The following is a 22,309-nucleotide window of genomic DNA, read 5'->3' as shown; positions in this document are numbered from 1 at the left end:
GTGATCCGAAACTGATACACAATGCCACAGGGAAACTGACATGAGGAAATGACAATCATAGTTCCACAAATAAGGCTATGGCCCAGCTTTATAGCATAATCCTGCAGGAGCCTGTAACACCTGTATCATTGTCAGATATGGCAATTTACAAATATAATCCTTTTTTTCTCATGGATCCAAAACCTGAAGTGCCATGTGTATAGTTAAATGTGAGTAAAATAAGCGCACCATTAATTTGCAAGATGAATAGATCAGATTTATTCATTACACCTCATCCATGGAAAGTCCCCAATGCTGTTTCCCTTTGAATCCCAACCGTCCCCGCATCATGCCCTGTGTTCTAGATTCTACATTCCACTAGTCTGCATGTGATTCTACGCATAGAAACACATGCAGAGAACACCACACCATGAACTGAGGTGGGCACATTTTTTATTCTTCCATCATGCATATATACCCTTCCCGTACCCTAATTTTCATGATAAGTGTGGATTTCAGCACCTCCTTAAGACTTAGAAAAACTTCAAATGTAATATTGAGTAAATGTCCCAACCCTGTCGGAAAGGCATTTTGATTGTTCTATAGAAGAGCAGCAAACTAGTATGAGTAATCTTGTAGCACAGATACCCCTACCCCTTTAGAATGTATGCAGCCTCCTTATTTGTGGGGTATTCATCCACATTTACCAACTGGAATGATGCCATAGGGGGTCAACTTGGACCAGTCTGAACACTACTGATGGGAAAGGTTATGTCCCAGAATTCAAAGTTATAGCTAAAACGTAAGTGTCTGTCAGCTGGTGAACCTCATGAAATGGGGCCAGGAGTGTAATGAAAATATGCAAATCTGATGAGATAATATTGCATAATGCTCCTGTTTGAAGTGCACAGTCAAACTTGTGGAGGATATAGGCACTAATGGCAGGGTTTTTCTATTACCCAATTTTATCAAACCCAGGATGATGAAAGGCTGAGTTGACTTGATTTTGTTTAAACTTGTGACCAGGGAGTCAAATAAATCTGCACAAATCTACTAAGTCACTAGGCACAGAGGTGGCTAATAATAGTATAGCAATTCTGCTGTCCAATAATAACATGGGTACTGTGCTGGAAAGTGCTGGTACTACCCCACTGAGAAGTGTCCACACTGTACACATAAATATAGCAGCGCTACCTAAGAATGTTGCCCTAATCCAGTGAAGAGTATAGCAGCCCATTTTAAAATCAATGGTATTGTTCAATAATGTGTGACAGACTGACTAAAAAGTTTAGCCACCATTTTAAGGAATGTCTGTACTATCATAATAAAGCATAGCAACTCTCCTGAGAAATACTAGGACTGTATTCCAAGACACACCAGGTATTGCCAGAATTACTGAATAAAGGTGTTACGGCCTGCCTGAGAAGTGGTGCCATTGTTCATGAAAAGTATGGCTACTAATAAAAAGTGTTGGCCCTATCCAATTTAAGACTAAGTAGCACTGAAAAAAAGTGTTTTATTAGTATGCTGGTACCATGAAGGGTTCATGGAGTGCTTTCACCCATGCAGTCCATCAGCTGCCTAATACTATTACATTTCTATCCTGATTAAAAGTGCACTGTAAGAAAAGGGGTTGCTAGTTAGGGAGCATGTGAGTCAATCCCAAGCAATATGATCAAAATGATGTCAGGTCCAACACACAAGCTTAAGAAATAAACTTGGGCTCAACTTCCTAGTAGCTATAGCACAGACAGAAATAATTCACTTAAGGAAAGGGGGACAATTATGTACCAATACTAAAACAATGAAAAAGTTTAAAAAAAAAGCACAATAAAAATTGCATTACCCACGTGTAAAGATATAGAAAAAGGTAATCAGAAAATTAATATCAAAACAAATAAAATCCAATAAGGGTAACGGTAACCTGAGAAATCGATTTTTAAAGTTTTAGGATGTAAGTGTCAAGAAAAAGTAAAGGGCCAAACAGAAGTCACAGTTTGGGGTTGACCAGCAGCAATAGAGTGGAGGTCAAAAACCCAAAGTATATCCTCGCAGTCAAATATACTAACTTTTGAATTAGTCTCTGGGATGGAAGTTGACATCCTCCAGCATAGTAAATCTGCAGGATATAACCAGCGAAGTCCTCTCAAAGTCGGGCAGTCGTTGGACGAGGTCAATAAAGCTGCTTTTTTTGATGAAAAAAGCTACAAGTGGGGAAATTTAGATTTTGCAGCTGCTGATGTCTTCTCATTGGGCAGATAATTGTCATGCATTTGTCCAGTCAATACTTCTAACTTTGGATTTTTAATGGAGCTCAAAATTCTCCAGCGGTGAAAGCCTGAAGCTATATCCAACAAAGTCCTCTTGAAATCTGACAGCGGTAAAAGCCTGAAGCTATATCCAACAAAGTCCTCTCAAAATCAGACACCTTTGTCGAGAGTCCCGCTGAAGCTCCAGGGGTATTGGCAGTCCAAAATCTTTTAAGTCCCAACTTTTCAAACTTTCTGGCGACTTGTAAAGCTGTCAGAACCTCAAGATCAGGACTCACGCAGGCGAAGGCCACAAGCTGGTTTCAGTTGTTATAGGCCAACTGGTCACTTAGGGTAAAAATGCCACATACAGCTATTTTTTGTCAATGTAGCCACACAGGAGGACAGCCAACTGACCATTGGAATCCACTTCACAGTCCTTGGTATGCATGGTAGCAGGTCCAGCTTTTCAGGTCTCTACAAAGGTCACAGACATCAGGTCCAATCGTCAATTGTTCTTCTGCAAGTCCAGAAGTGTTTTGATGAGCTGTGAATGATGGCCCACTTTTGTAGGATTCACTAGCCAGTGAGTAGGAATGATTCAATGACACTCCCAAACCAAAGAGTAAAATGTTCTCAGGGGCAGCCCTTCTTATGTTTGCAGCACATCCTGTTTGCCTTACTGCAAACTATCCCACAGTACACCATTCTTGAGTAAAGCATCATCATTCTGCCATTAGAGGCAGCCGATGTGACAGTGAGAGGGAGTTTTTTAGGAAAATGAGCAGTTCTTTTCTCGTCAACTGCACCAAAGTGGTTCTTGGACCAGCTCCCCTTCCCACTGGGCTGGTGCCAAATAGGCTACAGATGGCCCAGGAAACAAGGCTTCTCTACCCTAAGTGTTTCTTTACACTTAACTCTGAATGGGCAGGCCTCACCCTGGTCCCTTTCAAGTTCATGCCGTCCATGAACCCTTCCAACCTGCTCTTCCTGAGCTGATAGGAATCATATCCCTAACACCCAGGCCTAAGCTATTATTCTTGCTCTGTGAGTAGTTTCCTCACTGTATTTAGGATAAGCACTGGCAGGGACCAGGTGTTGGCAGGCTAATGCTAATTAACACATCGGTCAAGACAAAGGGCCTGATTTACGTCTTTGTGGAGGGAATAGTATGTCACAAACTAGACAGATATCCTGTCCGCTGTATTGCGAGTCCCCATAGGATAGATTGGGATTGTAATACAGCGTACAGGATATTTGTCATGATTGTGATGTAGTATTCTCCTCTGCCAAGACCTAAATCAGGCCTACCGACTAACTTATTAAAAGTTACTTTTCCTAAAAATGTATTAAAAACTTAAAACTCACCAGTGATTGGATTTTTAATAAACAACAAACATATGGGTTGAATCATTCTAATCATTTGTCCTAATCTAGGTTTTCCCCTAGGACTGGTACTTCCCATAACAGTGAAAATAGTTTTTAGGGACTAGTCACTGTATGTCCATGTCGACACTAAATCATTGATTGTACAACTTTTAAATACTAGACACCCTACCTTGTGGCCATGCAAGCTCACTTTGAGGTGACTTATATAATGTTTAAAAGTAGGGATCCTTCCTGTAAGAATGGTTGTAATGACATTTTGTCTGCAGGTTTAAAAGCTGCACTAGACAAATTAGACATATAGCCCGGAAGCTATGTTTTTCCTTGTCAGTCTAGTGGGTGGCACAAGATGTGCTCCAGTCCATAGGTGGCATTTAACTTATCTGTTATTGATGTATTTTCCTGCACCATATACTATGGACTTACTATAAAGTTAACTATACCAATTAGGGATTAGACAAGTGTCCTATGTTTCAAGGGGTCAGATCACATACTCTGGCGAGAGCACAGCAGTATCCCAGTGTGCTCAGCTGAAAAACTAGTGAATTCCAGTCATCTGAAAATAGGATGATCATGCATTAAGAGAGATTTTCTCACATGCACCTTTTGCCATACATTTATTTAAGTCCCCTTGTTGTAAAGCCTTGAGACCCAACATACATGATAACATGTTTTAAAAAATGGACATGTTTTGACCAATGCTCAGATCTCAAAATATACCATGTCCTCCTCATCTCCCCAAAGGTATTTGAGGGACACCCCTATTTCCTCACTAAGACAACTGTTCTGTTCTTCCCTGCTCTCAACTATATTATTTATAACTAAATTGCCTTAAAACATGATTTACCACATAGTTCCTAGAAATTTATATGTAGAACCCATTATAAAATTCTGTCATCTTTTGATTTGTTCGTAGCACAACGTGCTTTAAATACATAGGGGGTGATTCTAACCCTAGCGGGCGGCGGAGGCCGCCCGCCAGAGTTCCCCCCTCCAGAATACCGCACCGCGGTCAGAAGACCGCTGCGGTTATTCTGGGTTTCCCACTGGGCTGGCGGGCGACCGCCAAAAGGCCGCCCGCCAGCCCAGTGGGAAACACCCTTCCCACGAGGAAGCCGGCTCCGAATGGAGCCGGCGGAGTGGGAAGGTGCGACGGGTGCAGTTGCACCCGTCGCGAATTTCAGTGTCTGCAAAGCAGACACTGAAATTCTTTGTGGGGCCCTCTTTCGGGGGCCCCACGACACCCCATACCGCCATCCTGTTCCTGGCGGGCGAACCGCCAGGAACAGGATGGCGGTATGGGGTGTCTGAATCCCCATGGCGGCGCAGCAAGCTGCGCCGCCATGGAGGATTCATCTGGGCAGCGGAAAACGGCGGGAGACCGCCGGTTTTCCTCTTCTGACCGCGGCCAAACCGCCGCGGTCAGAATGCCCTGCGGGGCACCGCCAGCCTGTTGGCGGTGCTCCCGCCGACCCTGGCCCGCCGGGGTCAGAATCACCCCCATAGTATTCTACTATATTAACTGAATATTTTGGGGGTAGAATTGTATTTACAAAATTCCATTAAAAGTATTGTGCACTTTGAAATCTCACAATGATGCTCAAGTTTTAATCTAAAATTCCTTGGGAGAATTCACGCCACCGTCCCCAAAACCACTTTTCCATTGTTTTCCTTACTAGGGGCAATGCGCCCCAAAACTTATCCTCCTGGCTATGGGCCTGTGTTTGTCCTAATAGAAGTGTGGAGACTGTGCTGAATGTTTTCCTCATAGCAGTTGATGTCAACGTTGCCAGCACCTTTGATTGTACTGGATTTCTTCAGCCGTGTTGACCACAGGCTGCTGTTGAGAAGGCTCTATGGGATTTGCCTATGAAGAAAAGTGATAAGGAGACTTTGCTCATTTGTGTCGTGTCTAATATAGGCCACATCCCTGCCCGATTTACAGCTAAGGCCATTCCCAATTTGTGCTGAGTCCCTCAGAAATCTGCTTTGTTCCCTCTTCTTTTTAATTTATATGTTGCAGCACTAACTACCTTTACCCGAACTCATGGCCTCCAGCAATACATTATGCTGGTGACATATGGCCTATGGAAGTGTCTTAAGCCAAATTCATATCGAAATGGTTTAAAATCCAAATATAAATTATGATGTCTGCCTCTAATTAGACCAAGTTAATTCAGGGAAAGGAATTAGTTTCTCTTTGATCTTCCAATGAAGAACAAAGACCAATGCAATAGGAGAATAACTGATGGTTCGTCTCGTGGGAAGAGTGTTTCAGTTATTTGGGAAACTAACAGCTTTGTGAGAGAAAATCAGCTGTTCTTCATCGTCACTCCCACAAAACCTTTTAATATGAATTAAATCATACAAGTGCAGCACAAAAAACATCTATTTAAAAAAACAATATTCTTACACTAATTATCACTTAAATATGAAATGTAACTATTGTATCACCATACAATCATACGCATAATTATTTATACAGTTTAAAACATAGTTGCCCCATGACAGATAATACCTGAAAGGTAAAGAACGTGTTCAAGAAAAGTGCTCGTGAATAAAAGTAAGAAAGGGGAAACTCAGTCATGATTTCTATATAAAGATTATTTACAAAAGAGCCTGTAGGTTAACCATTTTTCAATCACTGAACATAAATCACATTACCCAACTGTAAAATGTCCTAATTAAAATTGCCCTTTGGTGGTCTCCACAAACCAATACAGGCTTAAAATAATCGTCAACTTTTCGACCCTGTAAAAAAAGAAAGAGGCAATTCTAGCCTCAAATGCGGGTCTTTATCAGGACTCACAATGGAAAGAAGCAACCCACTGAGAAAAAGGACACAAAGGGGGTCATTCTGACTCCCGCCGGCCGCGGTAACCGCAGGGCCGGCGGGAGCCGCCAGAATACCGCTGCGCGGTCAGAAGACCGCCGCGGTTATTCTGAATTTCCCGCTGGGCGGGCGGGCAACCGCCAGAAGGCCGCCCGCCCGCCCAGCGGGAAACCCCCTTCCACGAGGATGCCGGCTCCGAATGGAGCCGGCGGAGTGGAAGGGGTGCGACAGGTGCAGTTGCACCCGTCGCGATTTTCAGTGTCTGCATGGCACACACTGAAAATCTTGGTGGGGCCCTGTTACGGGGGCCCCTGCAGTGCCCATGCCATTTGCATGGGCACTGCAGGGGCCCCCAGGGGCCCCACGACACCCCTTACCGACATCCTGTTCCTGGCGGCCAAAACCGCCAGGAACAGGATGGCGGTAAGGGAGTCGGAATCCCCATGGCGGCGCAGCAAGCTGCGCCGCCATGGAGGATTCCTCAAGGCAGCGGGAAACCAGCGGGACACCGCCGGTTTTCCGTTTCTGACCACGGCTGTACCGCCGCAGTCAGAATGCCCTGGGATGCACCGCCAGCCTGTTGGCGGTGCATCCGCGGTCGCTGGCCCTGGCGGTAGTCTACCGCCAGGGTCAGAATGACCCCCAAAATGTCCAAACCTAATAGAACACTCCTTAAAGTTTAAAATTACGGTTGGTGATGCCCTGTAAACATAATTACTTCCCCACTCACCAAGACTATGCAGTCGTAAGGTGAGACAAAGGTAACACTTATAGAAATGGTTCATCTGGCACCTCAACGTATATCAAATCTCCTCCCTGTTAAACCCAGAGAAATGTGGACATCATCAATTTCCCATATCACTGAAAATATCACCACTATTCAAAAAAATGTTTAATTGGGGCTCACCTCGCACATAAAATGAAGAATGAAGAAACACTCCTGCATCATTACCAGGAAAACTTGGTCATTTTCAGCCCCTGAATAAATCACATAGGGGGTCATTCCGACCTCGGCGGTCTTTTCAATAGACCGCCGAGGGACCGCCGTACGGAAGACCGCCAGTGCTGGCGGTCTTCCGCACGGGGCATTCTGACTGTTGGCAGCGCTCCGCCCGTTTCCGGACGAAGAGCCGCCAACAGCCATACTGGCGGCAGGCGGGGAAATGGAGGTAGCTCCACCTCCACCGCCACGCCAACAGAACACCGCCCAGCGAATCACGACCTGTGATTCGCTGTAGCGGTGTTCTGTTGGCGTGGCTGTGTCGGCGGAGCTGCCCGTTCCCTCCCGGAGGATCACCAGGAACAGGTAAGGTGATCGTCTGCTAGGGAAGGGGGGTGGGGGGGTGTTGTGAGTTGTGTGCGTGCATGGGGGTGTGCGTGTGTGTATATTGAGGGGGCGTGTGAATGTGTGCATGAATGCGGGGGGTGTGTGTATGTGCATGAATGCATGCATGAATTCGGGGGGGTGTGTGTATGTGCATGAATGCGTGCATGAATGCGGGGGGTGTGTGTATGTGCATGAATGCGTGCCTGTATGTGTGTATGTGTGTGTATATGTTGGGGATCGGGGTGGGGGACGGGGTTCCTGCAACCTTTTGGGGGTGGCAGGGGTGGTGGGGGGGTTAGGGGAGGGAGTCGGGGTGGGGGTTGGGGGTGGGGGAGACCCCTATCAATGCCAGGGAAGGGATTCCCTGGCACTGATAGTGCTTACCGCCATGGATTGCATGGCGGTCCCCAACCGCATGAAATCCATGGCGGTAAGCCGGGGTCAGGCGGGTTGGAATACCACCGGCGGTATGTGACGACCGCCGGGCTGGAGACCCAGGTCTCTAGCCCGGCGGTCGTTACCGCCGTGGCGGTGGGAACGGTGAAGCGGCGGCTGACCATGGCGGTAACCGCCATGGTCAGAATACATGAAAAAAGACCGCCAGCCTGTTGGCGGTATTACCACCGCTTCACCGCCGACCGCCACGGTCGGAATGACCCCCATATTTCCCATATCTGGGGAGACAAAACAGTGATTAAAACAATATGCACTAAATTATGTGCATCACTAGGAGAAATAAGAAAACCCTTATCCCGTCGCTCACCTCCATCCCAATAATGGAATGTCATATACACTCTACCCAAAACGAAGTACCACGCCCAAACTCAAAGGGCACCCCTAGCTGATTGTCTTGACTTTAAAATAGAATCTTTTTCCAACTGGACCACCGTAGTTACGTATTATTATGATATATATCAAGGTCCTTCGGGTTACTATTGGTTTACCCTTTGTGTGATGTATCCATTTGTAGCTGTTAGCATCAGGTAGATTGCAGCCACCAGAAAATGGAAAATGGATGGAAAAAATTGCAGGACTAGGAGAACATCGAAAACAGGTTCTGGTCTGGAACATGATCCTGTTGCCATTAGACAAGTGGCACCCTAAGAGCTCAAGCAATCATTCCTACAAAGTTTTTTTTTTGTCCAGGAGACATGTTACCATCCAGAAAACATTGTCAGCCCTTAGACCTATGCTTAAGCAAGGTTGTCTAGAAACATTCCTAAGGCTCCTCTACGTCCTGTACAGATACATAAATTCCTCTGATTGCATAGCCATGGATTTGAAAGGTACCCTCTAGCCATTTCAGGAGGGTTTCAGGTATACCTTGCTAATTCTGAATTATGCTACTGAATATCCTTAAATAATCGCCCTTGTGTCATTAAGCCTGCAGCTGTAGTATAGGCCATCCTATAGATTTTTGTCCCAAGATTCCGGGCTGGATGCTGGCAGTTCAAGGCATTCCTTTTGTATTTGGAGTTATGAAGAACATACCGGAAACCTCACCCATTAACGCCATAAGCAACTCTGCCTACCACCCCCAATATGATGGCCTGGTATAACCCCTTAACCTGAAGAACACCCTAAAGATACTGTGGTTATCGATCAGCAGTATTGGGAGTACTTCCTTCATTGGACTCTCTACCATTAGACAAACTTCTCAGGCACTAATGATTTTTAGTCCCTTTGAACCAGTGTATGAACTGCAGCCCAGGGATGTGCTGGAGAAATGGGCACAGAAAGTACTTCCTCCACAGACAATGTTACAATTTATACATTCAGAGTGTAAGTAGAAGTAAAAGATACAGAAATTGATTAGTACCAACCTATAATATGCTCTATAACACAGTAAGGGCCTCATTGTGACCCTGGCGGCTGGCGGTAACACCGCCAAGAGGCTGGCGGTGTTCCGACAGCTATTATGACCGTGGCACAATAGCCACGGCCATACCACCGGCCCCTCCACTATACCGCCAGGCATAATCCCCAGGGCTTCACCGTTGCTCTGGGGATTATGAGTCCCTGACCGCCAGCCTGGCCACGGCGGTAAACTCCGCCATGGAAAGGCTGGCGGTAAGGGGGACTTGGGGTGCCCCTGGGGGCCCCTGCACTGCCCATGCTTGGAATGGGCAGTGCAGGAGCCCCCAGGCATAGCCCCATCGCGCATTTCGCTGCCCGAATTTTGGGCAGTGAAATGCGTGACGGGTGCTACTGCACCTGCTGCACATCAGCATTGCTTCCGGCTCTATTACGAGCCGGCAGAAATGTTGATGTGACTTTCCGCTGGGCCAGCGGACGGTAGCACTGTTACCGTCCGCTGGCCCAGCGGAAAGTCATAATAGGGAGCCAAAAATACTGCCGGCACTGGCAGTATTTTGGCTCCTGCAGCCTCGGCGGTCTTTTCAAAAGACCGCTGAGGTTGTAATGAGGGCCTAAGTCTCTAACAACCACAGCCCTTGACTATAGACCTTCAAAGTGGGGTTCAAGGTGTTAGTACTCCTGCCGAGCAACGACAACAAATTCATGGCCTAAAGCAAGGGTCCCTACAGTATATGTGAAAGGCGATCTAACTGAAAAGATAAAACTGTCAGATCATTGACCTTAAGAGCAGATATGCCATGAGAATGATATGATCCTGTGCACATCATCAACATTGAAAACGGATATAATATGGAAGAAATTGCCCAGTTGTTCTTCCCTTCCAGTGGTCCTCTCCCCTTCTGAGACAAGGTGATTGGAAACATTGTACAGATCTTCTCCATTTTCCTTTCAGAAAACGCAGGAAGAATTTACCTGAACCTATCATATACACACCCCATGGGCATCTGTATGACTCCATCCTTTTCAGATGCCATAAATCAAATGAAGCTGCCGGGTTCCCACTCTGAATTGGCCTTCCCTCTTGTGTTAACCCCTAAGTTAAATAAACACATACAATTCTGCATTCATTTTCAGATGTGAATAGTCAATTCAATTTCTTTTTTTGCCATAATATATGTATTGCATTTTCAACAAAAGCAATCAATATTACAATAAAAGACTCATTAGGTAGATCAATCCTAACCATTCAGTATATATTGTTTACAGAGGACTTATAAGAACAATTTAGACATATTTGAAAGAAATTGTTGCAATTGTTACAACCTTTGGGTTATCTAAGAATAGAATTGATGTTACAGCCATGTTATAGTTCTACTAATAAGTCCACCTTGCCATACATCCATCATTTTATTGTAATGGTGATGGGGTCCCAGAGTCTCTCTCCCAGTATCTATATGGTCCTTTTTAGAGATTTGATTCAGGTACGATGGTGCATCATCTATCATAAAGCGGAGGGGGGTTCTCTGGATACACTTTATAGAAATGGGCTCCATATTTTCTCAAATGTGGTGAGTTGGTCATTGAGTTTGTAGAATGATTGCGTTCTCATCACGTCAGACCATTATAACATTGATGGGGAGCTGATTTCATCAGTGTCTTAACATGCAGTGTTTGGCTGTAGTTAGAGAGGATGTTAACCCTCTCCTACTACTTGCGTTGATTTCCATGACATTTGCCAAGATTTTATAAGATGGCTGAGTCCATTGAGGGAGGGACTTTTACCTCAGACACAACTTTCAGCTCATTTCACACCTCCGATTAACACGTTTGTGATTTAGGGCATGACCATAGAATAAGAACTAGGTCTGCTTCAGGTTGGTTACATCTGTAGCATTGTGAGGTTGGGGCAAGGTGAACCTGGTGGAGTTTGTAGGGTGACCAATGCTAGTTGTGCAGCGCTTTAAAAAAAATTGAATTTCAATCATGCTTCTCTCAGGCTTTTCAGCTCCTTTAGTAAAATAGTAAAACACTTATCTGATTCAAATCTTTTTGGAATGTCTTCAGGCCAGTATGAGAGCAATGATTTTCTTGTCAGCTTCGAAAATATTTTCTTAATGAATGTTGAAGGGAGAACTGAGAACAGTTTTTTGTACACTGCCCCCCAACTCCCCATCCAGATAAATGTGAAGGACCAATGAATCAAGCTTGATGTTGAAACCTCTTAGTTTCTTATCCAAGGTATCTCTTAATTGTAGATAGCTCCTAATATTACGATTGGGATGGTTGAATTCTGATTAAAGCTCTTTGAAACCTTTGACCAGGCCATTGTCTATGAATTGATGCAAAAAGATTTGAATGATGAGGGTCAATCAGACTACCAAATAGGGGATCTATCAATCAATGCAGCATCGCTGCGGCAGATCGGGGCACCCAGAAGGCAGAATCCATTATGTTTAATTTTCTTATGCATAGTTTTCTACAATTCAATTAAATTTAAATTTTATTTATGTTTTGGAACTCAACTGAGGTCCACACAAAAATAATCAATATAAACAATACATTTGGACAAAAAGATAAAACGCATCAAGAATCCCCACAGTGATAAAATACCATAATGCGCATAATGGTGCTTATCTTATGTGTGCAAATTACTGATTGCAAAAGTCCAATATAAAATACACAAAGATATAAAAAAACATAATTGGCAACACTAAACTTTCACAAATGTCCAAATTGCAGGATGCCAGATCAGGGCACCCAGATGGCGGAATCAATTATGTTTAATTTCTTATACATAGTTTTCCAATTCTGAATTGAGATTCCTAGTATCAGGTTAGTAGGATCTTTAGATTTCACAAATTGTTGATGCAGTATCTGGAAGCCTTTCACAGTACAGTGTAAATATCTTACTAAGGGAAGCCAATCCAGTGACTCCATTTCCGGTTTAAAGTAATATTCACTTTCTGATATTTGGTGGGCATTAAAATAAAATTTCTTATTAAGGAGCTGCAGGCCTCCCACTGTAGTGTCAGAATACAGCTTTGGTGTGCTTATGCACCATCTGTTGCCATCCCAAAGATAAGATTTAATCTGAGTATCTATAGATTGTAGGTATTTATGTAGCATATGGAGGGGGGACATGCCAATTACTTAGTTAAAATGGGGGCTTCTGTCATTTTGACTATCTGCACTCTACCCCATAACAAAAGGTGCAGTGTCTGCCATTTTTTAAAGTCTCTCTGCATCTGCTCAATCAGGACTGACATATTATCTTGAGTCATGCACCTGATACTCCCACTCGTGAAAATCCCCAGCTATGTAGGTTTATTCGGCAGCCATATGAAGGGGAGGCCATGTATTGATCCAGCTGTAGTTGCACTGGTTATTGGTATTGATTCACTCTTTGACGAATTGATTGTATCCATCAACACTGGTTTAGAAGTGGTTAATGGATATGGGGATGATAATTTTACTAAGATGTCCTTGGTATATGGCATGAGTTTGGATTCACCTGCAAGTGGTTGTATGCCAGTTACTGTAGGCTCACGTTTAATCAATATCGCCAGTGGTTCTAGTGCCAACAAGAACAGCAAAGGGGGACAGGGGAAATCCTTGTCTTGTCCCTCTTCTGATTGATATTGTATCTAATAGAAAGCCAATGCAACTAATTTGAACTGTGGAGGATATAGAAAGATAGTGTGCAATTTTGACAGAAATAGTGCCAGTTCCTACCCTAGCCATGACACAGAACAGATAATCCTATTTCACAGAGTTTGCAGACCTAGGGAGCTTGGACAATTCTTATCGTCTCATATGAACAGTCCACTGCTATGAATACCTTGCCATTATGATAGTCATTGGCACCAAGTTTTTTAAATGCCTGTAAGAGCTGGTGAAAATGTTAGCATGGTAGGAGGCACTCTATTATTTGAGTGCCAATAGAGTCAGAGGATTTATTGCTTGTTTTTAGTATGTGTGCTCTTTGGAAATCCAGTGTGAGGTGAAACATTAGGCTAGTAATTTTCTGAAGTAGTTTGCTGAGAAGTGCAGTGAGGTCTGAAATTCTGAGTTGCTCAGGGAGGCCTCTATAAAATGAATATTGTTTTGTCTGTTTCTTTCCTCTAGATCTGTGACTTTTTTCTGAAGATTCTAACTTGTCTGTCCAGTCAGGAGCATTATAGACAGTGTTCTCCAGATATGTGAGCCTACTGTTGATTGTAGACAAGTTTTGAAATTGCCTATGAGTTTTAGTTCCTGAATGGTGTATTTTGTAGCTGTTTCTACAGCCGCTATGGAAACTTTAAGTTCATTAATCAGCATGTATAATGTCACATGAGTCATGCTTGCAATATCAGAGGATGCACATTTTTTTGTTCATTTGTAGCAACAGGTGTTACAAATGTGAGCTTTCTCATAGCATTCTTTCTGGGAATGAGCTCCGGACAACCTTCTGTCCCCTTTCAGGAGGTAGAACTATTGTGTGGGAGGAGACCTTGAGTCTGATAAGGCCACTCTTGATTTAATTATATTAGCCCTTTGAAGTAGTTTGTTTGATTTACAGCTTTGAAAAGTTAGTGTCAGCTTTTTATTACCGTCGTTTGGGAGGCAATTGTGTTATATTGCAAAATATCAGCTCTACCATGATTGTAATGAATGAAGGTAAATTGTGAGACCCCTAGAGGGTGGCGGTTTAATTTGATGTGAAGTTTTCAAAATGGTGGTGTCCAAAGGGCCACACGTTCATCATCTGGCACCCTTTCTTATCCAAAATGGGGCACCAGATTGGTAACTGTTTCCTTACAATCTGCTGTTCTGTCCTATGCTTAGCTCTGTTCTGTGGAAATGATGCTACCGTCAGGGGTCTGTTGAGCCTTCTGTCGTCTGACTCTCCCCTCTGCCTGCAAAGCCTGTTCTGGTGTTTCACGGATGTGCAGAGGTGGCTTTCCACCCCAAGAACAATTTGGGGATAGCAGCACCACCACCACATCTGCAGTTGATGAAGCAAATGTTACTTTGCAATTGTAGTTCAATCAGCCCTTGTACGTTGTATCTTGGCCCGTATCAATGTCATGTCCCCCTCAGTTGTGACAGGTCACAGATTATTATATTTTTTTTTTGCTGCCAAGTTCCTATCTGCTAGAATAAACTGTAAAGAGCCAAACTCTGTGAGATAATTAATGTATAATAGGCAATCTCCGGCAGGAGCTTTTATGAAGTTGGCTATCTTGGTACTGGAGGCTCTGCATCCAGTTGATTAAAATTCAACAATGACCTCCTAACCCAAGTGGATGATGTGTTGGACATTCTGAGGCAAACCAGGTATTTCTCGACGTTGGACCTCAGATGGGGGAACCAGCAAATTTCAATGAAAAAGTATGACTGCCTTTGCAACCCTTCAGGGACTCTAAATTTCATGTCATTATATTTGGCCTGTCTGGGCACTGGCCACATTTCAACACCTAACGGATAAGATATGATGACCCATTACCTTTATGCCAGATCCTATTTGGCTACCATGGTAATATTTAGCCACTTTGGTCTCAAAAACTTGAAACACTGCAGATAGGCGTATGTTGCAATCAAACGGGTGGGTGTCTGCCCCCCACAAAGAGTGCTTCTTTTGCAAGCAAGTCTGTCAAGTTCCTCACAAATTAAGTGAGCAAACAATCTCTCCTCAACGATGCAACCTATAGGTGATACAGAAGCACAAATCTCAAAAACAATTTAGACCCCACCTACTGACTTACTACAAAAAAACAGAGCCCAATTAGGTGACATGGACAGAAGCTGAGGAAACAGGACTTAGGGACCTGACACAGGCCTTGTGCGGATCCAGGTCTACATTTACAAGAACAATTTATCCTCCAGATGGATTCATCTAATCTTGGACTGCAAACTTTTTTGCCCCAAACCTATCTAGGGACTGAATAATCGATCCTATATCTCCGACGTACACTCCTAAGGAGCGGATAGATGTGCTACAATTTAGAAAGAATGCCTACAGGTTACATCTTCCCTTGCCTTATTCTGTTACTATGTGGTAGGCACATGCTTTGTCCTATTGGGAGATCATGGCCACAGGGATGGTTGACTTCACAAAGAAATATTTTAATATGGACTTTATTTCTAGAATTATGGGGGTGAGGGGATCTTGTTCCATCTATTTGTGTACACTTATGGAGAAGATGCAGGAATCATGTACGCCAGACATATCTCTCCTTGCATCTCCACTCTTCATATTGCTCTTCCTCTCCTCCCAACCACACCATCTGTAGCTGTACTCCCTATAGCCATATAGACCCGTCTGGCCACATCAACTACATGTAACCTGCCCACTCCTCTTTATGCCAGTCCTCTAGCTTCTAAGCCTATCCTGCAGGCCCTTCAACCGGTCCTACAAACCTTGCAGCCAAACACCACACCCATTTCATGCTTCTCACAACTCCCTTGCCACACATAGGGAAATTTGGCAGATGGGAAAAGAAGGGAGAGAACAGGTTGTGTGCCCAATTGTGGCTGCTGACCTAGCCCATGCATATACATGTCCTAACCCTTCTTAATAGACAGAGAACAGCGCAGGAGGTCTGAAGGACACAAATAATTGAGAAAATAGAAGAGGCAGCCACACCATCCAGCATCTCCAGTTAAGGGAAACAGTCCTGGGCAGCGTCAAAGAGCAAGGGAACACTGATTCCCCCTAGAGGTGCGAGATTCAAAGAGGAAAATGTCAGAGAATAGCTCCTGCATTAGGCTATGAATTAAAGAGTTGAGAGAAATATAAATGAAGACTGCCCCCTTAGTCACAGTTCATCATCTACTTGACCCCCTTAAACAGCATCGCCAGAACACACGGAATGAACATCATATACTGCGCGGACAACACCCATTTCATCCTCTCACTCTCATAACACCCTTCCACCACAAAAGTCAACTTCCACAAGTGCACGATGGACACCACCAACTCAATAAAAGTAAACCGCCTAAAACTTGACATAGACAAAACAGAAGTACTGATCTTCCAGAGTAACACCTTCCCTGTGGAATGAATCCTGGTTTCCCACCAGAGTTGGACCAGCACCCTCTCAAACAGATCACACTTGCAACCTCAGCATCAACCTGGACAGCAAGCTCACCATGAAAAACCAGATCAAAGCAGTCTCTTTCACCCGCTTCTTCACTCTTTGCATGCTATGTAGGATCTTCAAATGGCTCTTTATTAACACCAGAAAAAATGTCACTCAAGCGCTAGACACCAGCCTGCTGGACTAGGACAACACACTCTACATAGGTATCACCACGGGCCTCCTGAAAAGACTGCAGACCATATAGAATGCAGCAGCCAGACTCATCCTCGACCTCCCCAGGCAGACCCACTCCACCCCCATCTCAAGAAGCTCCACTGGTTCCACATCCAGAAGAGATGTCAGTTTAAGATGCTGATCCACACCGTCAAGGCCCTTCACAATCCATGACCAGTATGTATCAACCACCCTCTGAACTTCCACCAGCCCTCAGGACACCTGAGCTCTGCTTCCCTCTCCCTCATGCACACCCTCACTTCTGCCAAAGCGGCAGTGGAGGATGCTCCTTCTCTTACCTTGCGGAAAAATCTTGGAACAACTTTCCCTTCACCTAAGGACTTCATCCTCTCTTCTGCAATTTAGAAAAGGACTCAAGCCCTGGCTGTTCAGCAAAACCCCACAGCAGCTTGCTCGCAGTGCCTGGATACCCTTGCAGATGATTAGCTGTGTTATAAAAAACCTGTTTTGATTTGATTTGATTTGAAGTCCAGAGTCTGTTTCTGCAGCAAGCTTGGGGAAGCACAGTTCTTGGAGACCTGATGGAGGAGAAAATTGAAGAAAGCTGCACTACTGGGCTGGGCCAACTGAACAGCATGTCCCTTCTCTAGGAAACCCCGGTACCAATTACAGGTACCTCTTTGATCAAAGGTGCCTCCACTCTGGAGTGCTCTACCTACCTGCAAAGAGCAGTCAATCATGCCTGCCCTACCTTGTTTTCTGTCGTACTTTGGTGGTAAGAGAGCACATCAATAGATGATGGTATGTGAGCTGGTGAAACGTACATTCTGCCAGTCACCCCATGCAAAATCTATCTAACTAAAGGGTCAGAGGGGGTCATTACAACCCTGGCGGATGGCGGAGAACCGGCGGTAAGACCGCCAACAGGCTTGCGGTCTTACCTTGGTGAATTATGACCATGGCGGTTACCGCCATGGTCATCCGCCGGTTCTCCGTCCCGCCCGCCAGGCTGGAGACCTGGGTCTCTAGCCCGGCGGCCGTCAGTATACCGCCGGCGGTATTTGGACCCAGCTTACCGCCGTGGATTTCCAGCGGTTTGAACCGCCATGAAATCCATGGCGGTAAGCACTATCAGTGCCAGGGAATTCCTTCCCTGGCACTGATAGGGGTCTCCTCTACCCCCCACTCCCACCCTGACTCCCTCCCCTACACCCCCCACAACCTCTGCCACCCCCCAAAGGTGGCAGGGCCCCCCTCCCCACCTCGACCCCCAACATAACATTACTCACACACACCCGACACGCATGCAGGCACCACCAACACACACACGCACACACCCCGACATACATGCCTACATCCACACACTCAGTCAGACACGCACACCCACATTCAAACATACACGCACACATCCATACAGCCATACCCACAGCCATACACGCACTCATTCCCATACACACAACACCCCGCAAGCTTACACGCACCCACACACCCCATCTACATACACAGACACACACCCCCATACACGCACACAACACACAACATCCCCCCACCCCCTCCCCTAACGGACGATAGACTTACCTGGCCCGTCGATCCTCCGGGAGGGGACGGGAGCCATGGGGGCAGCGCCGCCGACACCACACCGCGAACAGAACACCGCCACGGCGAATCACAGGACGTGATTCACTGGGCGGTGTTCTATTGGCGTGGTGGTGGAGGTGGAGCAACCTCCACTTCCCCGCCACCCGCAAGTATGGCTGTTGGCGGCTCTCCGTCGGAATAACGACGGAGAGCAGCCAACAGTCATAATATGCCGAGCGGCAAACCGCCTGCACAGGCGGTCTTCCGCACGGTGGTCCCTCAGCGGTCTTGCAAAAAGACCCCTGAGGTCATAATGACCCCCCGAATGTCCTAGATATGGATTTGTAGGGGGCTCATTTCCGCACTTGAACTGATCTTGTCCACGGGTGGTGAGCTTCTGAATTGAGATTTCAGACCCATTGAGAGAGGTCACTAGGATATATCTGGTGCTTTCCCTACAACATTGTTTACTCTGCATTGTAGTCAGACCTAATGGGAAAAAGATGAACTACAGTTTCCTATCGCTGCAAACTGAGGAATAGCCATCACCTAGGTCGATGCAACTGGCCCCAGCAGGGATCTCTGGGTCTGGGATATGATGGAATGGTCCTTGGGGGAAGAGACCCATCTCAGGTGTAGTAGAAGGGATGACAATTCACCAGAGGATCTGGCGGTGTGGGAGGATGTGGTGAATGACTTCCTTAGTTCAGTGAGCATGTCCCAGATTGACATGCCTGTATGTCCTGTGCTCTGAACCACTTGCACAAGTGTTTTTGTCTCAAGGAGGTGCTGCTGAACTGCACAGGATAAGGTGTTGACACTGGTATAGATCAGCCACTCTTTGCCGTTGAAACAGGCGAAAGTCTATCAAGCTTTTTCTATGGAGTAATTCATTGTTCAAAAGGTGCCTTGCCTTGTATGCCGAAAAAAGGAAGCACTTAAATGCCTGCGAAAACTGCACCTAGCACACTATTTGAAGAATAACAACCCACTCTGATAATGCAGCAAAATAATTCAGCTGTGCAACCCCAATAGACAACTCTCCATGACCTACTCACTGCACCCAAATCTAAGGAGAAAGCTCCACTCAAGATCACACAGTGTTCCACCAATATATATATATATTTTTTCAATTGTTTTTTAAATAGTTTTACGAAATATACTTTTAAAATTATTTTGTTGAGTTATATTAGTTTTTTGTTATTCGTTGTTACTACTTTAACATGAAGGGCCTGATTACAACTTTGGAGGAGGTGTTAATCCGTCCCAAATGTGACGGATATACCACAAGCCGTATTACGAGTTCCATAGGATATAATGGACTCGTAATACGGCTGGTGGTATATCCGTCACATTTGGGACGGATTAACACCTTCCTCCAAAGTTGTAATCAGGCCCTAAATATGTTTAATTAATGTTTAGTGTCATTTAGATTTTTTTATTTGGCGATTTATATTTAACATTTAAAAAAAAGTTATTTCATTTTTATGGCAGGTTGTTTGGTTTGTAGGGGATAGGGTGGAAAGTTTTTTAAACATTAATTTTTTTAATTGAATATACTTTTTCATTGGTTAATTTGATTACTGATTATCTAAATTATTTTTAATTATGTTTAAATACATTTAAAAATAAGGTAATCATCTCTTTTAATTGTTAATTGATTAAGTTGGTAATTGAACTTGATAATCATTGGACTATTTTTAATAATTTGGATATTAATGTGTTATAATATGCTTTAGTGTTTGTACAATATTTCATTTTATAGCCCTGTTACTTTTGAAAAATATCTGTATTTATATTTTTTCCAATAATGATTTCATTTTGGAGTAAAATGGTGGAAAATGTGTTAAATCTACAATTTTTTTTTTTTATGGGATGGATGGAAGAGAGAGAGAGATTGTCTATCCATACAGTGACTTCAAAGAGTCAGACTAGCAAGATACTTATAGTTGTACCTATGTTAATAAAGTATAAAGTGTGGCCTAACATTATTTTCTGGCATGAGTTATGCTTCTTCCGATAAGTATAGCTAAAAGTATAACTACTGTATAACTACTGAATTTCTATGGTTTTGTGTGGATAAAACTATAACATCCCTGTAGCTTTGTTTTTTCTGTGAATTTTTATGTTTTTTTTATCGTAAAGTAAAATATATAAATACCGTTGTGTAGCATACAGCCAAACTCACACTGCGCACAGGCTTTGGGGGTTCGGTGAGAGGAGGTGGTGTTTGCAAGGGTGAGTTTTTTTTACACTGGGCTTCGGGCCAACAGATCCATCGCAGAGTTACACTGGGGGTTGCGCTGTGTTCTGTGATGTCTCCGTGGAGCTACAGACCAGCCGGAAACAAAATTGGGCATGTGTCCTCTGGGGTCAGGATACCTCTATCCTGACCCCTTATGTGGGTTTTCATTATTTTTTTCTCCCTGGGGGCCAAGCCAAGAAACAAAATGGCAGCTGCAACTTTCCTTTCAGGTTGCAGCCAGCCAATCAAGGCATTGCTTTTTGCTCAGATCTGTGGGTACCTGGCAGTCACCAGTAAGTAGTTATAGTTAGAATCTAGTTTCCGTTGAAAAAGCATTTTTTGACTTGGCTATATATTTGGCCCCGTTTGATGGATCTTTAAAAAAAATTCAAAAAAATGTGCCTAAGGATCTCATTGTACAAGGAATGTTTCGGCGTGATCTATCAAGCGGGGGCAGAGAAAAAGGGTGGGGGGGTCAAAAAATGTTTGTTTCCCGTGTTAATTCCTTTAGACTCTTAAGACATGCCTGTAGCCCGAATTGATGCACGAAATTACACCAAATTTGGCAGAAAGGTACCTTTTTGTCCGCATATCACTCTTTTTGTTGTTTGGTGTGAATCTTTTCAGTAGTTTTAGAGAAAATAAAGGACATTAAAATTTGAATATCTGGGTGGAGTCTAAGCACAGATCTTATGGTGAGATCTGATTGGTTGTCAGCACTTTGACCAGGAAGTGCTGGCAGCCATCTTGGGACCAATATACATAGTAACACCCCATTGAGATGCTTTGTAGTGAATGCCAGGTTTTAAGGGTTGCAAAAGGAGAGTGTATAAAGGGTGATAACCAATTTTAATTGCAATATAAATCATTTGTTGATGGTACCATTCTAATTTTAAGAATTGTGTAGTGTTATAAGGTGATTGTGCTCTGAATCATGTTTGAGAGAACATTGTTTTTCATGATTTTCCCATAGAGGTGATGGAAGGTGCTCCAGAAGCTAAAATGAGAGGATATTTTCTGTAAATTCACACTATCTTTCTCAGCTATATGAGAATGAAGTCTGACATTTTCAGTAAAACATGTAGTTCCAACAGGAGCATCCTGTCAGTTGATTCCCTTGAGTTCTACTGCAGCTTCTGAGAGTGTTCTAAAGAACAATTAGAGCGCTAACAGTCTTACTTATGATAAAAGTGTGGCACTCCTTAAGCCATCTTTATTGAATCAAACTGGTAAAACTTAAACTTTTAATTTACTTCACAAAGGAACAAAATAAAGGGGTTCATTTTGTCATAGAAAATATGATTATTGCTGTAGAAAGTAAAATGAGGAAATGTTGTAATTGAGTTCTCAAGTATCCTCTGCTTCTATTTCATTACAAAATTCTGACATGGGGACTGAAACACGCACTGAAAAATGTTCTAGCATATGTGACAAGAATTTTCAATTCTATTAAGGACACGGAGGTGAGGATTATGATTCTTCTTCTTCGCTGTTTATTATTTCACAAAACACAGCAGCCAATGCAGGGCTTGGCATTCAGGTAAGTCAATTGTTGTGGTGCACTGTGTGGGATGGAGTGGGGTGATGGGTGTCAGGGTGAGGGGTGGTAGTGCCATGCAGGTATGTGGGGGGATA

Source organism: Pleurodeles waltl, chromosome 7 (assembly GCF_031143425.1).
Source record: "Pleurodeles waltl isolate 20211129_DDA chromosome 7, aPleWal1.hap1.20221129, whole genome shotgun sequence".
NCBI lineage: Eukaryota > Metazoa > Chordata > Amphibia > Caudata > Salamandridae > Pleurodeles > Pleurodeles waltl.
The sequence above is the reverse complement of the archived record's forward strand: the minus strand, read 5'-3'. Positions refer to the sequence as shown.